A 3,134-nucleotide genomic window follows, 5' to 3' on the forward strand; every position below is an offset into this window, starting at 1 on the left:
TTCGGTCTGCTGGTGCCCATGATCCTGGAGCCCAAGAAGTGTGACGAGGACAGGATGGCCAACACGCCAATGCTAAGACTCTGCTATGTGTCCTCCTCTGTGGGGAGTGGTTTCCGGAGACTTTGCACAAGGTACAGGAAATCAGCGCACTCTCATGGACCGTAGAGCTCAAGACTCACTCCCACAGCCTATGAATGCACTGAATGTCAGACTGTCCCATCTGGAGTGAGTAAGAACTACAAGTTCATCTGGTTCAGTGGTTCTAATTTTTGTTCATCTTTATAAGGAGCAGAATCCTCCTTTTCTTTTCCCAACTGAGCTCCTATGCAAGAAGTGTCCCCATGCTGAAATGATTGGGGCTCCTCCACTCTCCCCCGCCCAGGCACCTCCCCTAGTCTCCTGTCATGTGGGCAGAAATGCTGTGAGCCATGCCAAGTACAAAGCTTACAATCTTCCCATGCCACTTCCTGAAACCCGTCCCTGCTCTGGGGGATCTCCCAAACCTTTTGGGGTGTTCCCACCAGCCTTCTACTCCCACTCCATGTTGGGATGTGCTACCTCTCTGGTCTGGCAGGAGCAGCTCTTATCTGGTATCCTTATCCCTCTTACATGGTCGACACATATCCTAGGCTGTGATTCTCCTGGCTTGGTTCTTTATAGGAAAGCCCATAATCAAGAAATGATTTTTTTTCCCCTCTCAGAAGATGATGTTTTTGCAAATCAACAGTGTTTTCCTATCAGATTGTATCTTGTTTAGCTATGGGCTATAAAATCTCTAGAACTATTGGGTATTATGTGAAATACAAACATCTGGCTTAATATTTAAAAAAATACTATTCCCACGAAGTATTCAGAATTATCCCAGTAGTTTTTCTCAGAGATCTGAATTATGCCAACCATCTTCCAGGATTTCTATATGTGAGAAATGAAGGGAGGAGGCCGAGGTAGGCAAATTAATATTATTGAGTGTCAACAGAACCAAGGCATCGTGCCTGGTGTTTTTTTTTTTTCCTTCTTTTTTAAACCCTCAGAATATCTTTCTGTAGATATCATTCCCATTTTACAGAAAAAGTAAACAAGTCTGATGAAGAGATTATCTAGGGAGGCCTGGGTGGCTCAGTCGGTTAAGAGACCAACTCTTGATTTCCACTCAAGGCATGATCTCAGGGTCGTGAGACTGAGCCCCAGAAAGGGCTCCACACTCAGCACAGAGTCTGCTTGAGATTCTCTACCCCCACCCCACTCCTTACTCCTGTGGGTTTTCTTTCTCTCTAAAAACAAACAAACAACAAAAATAACCAAAAAAAGAGATTATAAAACTTCTCCAGGAGATCTGGCTAGACGTGATGAGGGCAAGATTCTCAGCCAGTGCACCAGCCCCCCAAACTCTATCTCTCTCCCCCTTTCTGGGGTCAGCAAAATATCAGTCACTGAAAGTCAGCCTAACGGCGCGGTTGGGTTTCAGATCCTACGCGCGTTCTTTATAGCACAGGATGGCCCTTGCAATTACCAACGGACATGGTAAGTTTATAACTGTCTAGCTTTTGGAGTAAGCATCATGTACTGACCTTAAATGTTGGTGATGCTGGTAGCTGTGCCTTTGCTTTTCGACCTACCAGAGGTCCTATCCTTGAATGGTTGGTTGTGGAATCCTCAGTTACCAACAAAGAACCAACGATAATGTTATTGGGAAAATTAAAGCTGCTATTTGGTGATCTACTTTTCAACAGAGTTTCCAGGAGAGCGTGACAGCAAAGAGAGGGCAGTGCCTGGACATGTCAATGTGGATTTTCCTCAGCTGCCCTGACTCAGAGGAGAGGCTACAAGGCCTGCTGAGGGCGGACTCCCCTGACTGAGTATCTGGGTGGCATGCAGACAGACTTACGACAGACATCCTGGCAACTGAGCCAGGAGAGCCCCCGGGGGAGAAGGCTGTCCATACAAATACAACTCTCTCACCGTGAAAATCCTCTCAGGTCCTGTAGGGAAGCCTGTGGTGCTGATATGCCCATTGAGGGTAGTAGCATCAGTGAAGTATTTCCTACAGATTTGGGAGAGGAGACTCCCCAGGCCATCGATGAATTAACCTCTCTGTAATTAATAATGTACAACTCACCCACTTCCCAAGAAGAATTTGGGTGGCCTATTACAATACCGGTAAAGGGCTGGAGTAATAGACAGTGTTGTTCTTCATGTATGGGAGCAATCACAAATTTAAATCTACTCGTATTCCATAAAAGGTACTTTTCAATCATTTAAGTCATACTTCATATATGTGTATATGCATGTAGAGTTACAGGGATACATGGGCGTGTGTGTGTGTGTTTGTAATGCAAGTTAGCCCAGTTTAGAAAAGGACATGGGCTAGGACTGAGATCTACACTGTAACCCTGGCTTTTCTAACAGCACCGACTGAGATCTACACTGTAACCCTGGCTTTTCTAACAGCACCCTGAAGGTCATTGACGTTTTCTGAGCCTCAGTTCCTCAGCTTGAAGGCAAAAGATGTTAGGCTTCCTTTGGTATTGACTGGTACATATTAAGCCTAAGAGGCACCACAGGCTTTTATGATGAACTGCTCCATTTGCTTCCCCCAGAATGTTCTGTCAGATTTGCCTCCATACACCCACAGTGTGCCTTCCTTTGTAACACTTATTACAGGTGAAATAAAAGAATACTTTCTATAATTGCGTTGGTTGATACTTCTTTGAAGACGCTGTAAGATCCAAGAGGACAAGGACTGTGCCCTCTTGGCCCTCATTATACCCCTGTGGCTGGCTCAGTACTGGCCTAGGCTTCTTGAATGAACAAGCAAATAATTGAAGACAGGAATCTGTAAGGAAGGAATTAGTTCTGAGGTGCTGAAAAATGGCACCTTGATGTATGAACTCTCGTTTGCCATGACCTCGTCATGGTTACACTTGCCCTATGACCTCATTGTCTAACCCAAAGTCTCCCCGTCTCAAATGTCAGTCTGGATCCTTTTGTACCCCTCTTCAGTTTCTCCATGGCCTGTACCACCTCTTCTGCAGATGTTCTCCTCTCAACCTCAGTGGCAATGCCCCTTCACAAGTCTTCCCCTGGCTCCCCAAGCAGTCCTTTCTTCCTTTTTCAACTCTTCCTCGGGATGCCCT

Source organism: Lontra canadensis, unplaced genomic scaffold, assembly GCF_010015895.1.
Source record: "Lontra canadensis isolate GAN:19392208 unplaced genomic scaffold, GSC_riverotter_1.0 scaffold5, whole genome shotgun sequence".
Classification (NCBI taxonomy): domain Eukaryota; kingdom Metazoa; phylum Chordata; class Mammalia; order Carnivora; family Mustelidae; genus Lontra; species Lontra canadensis.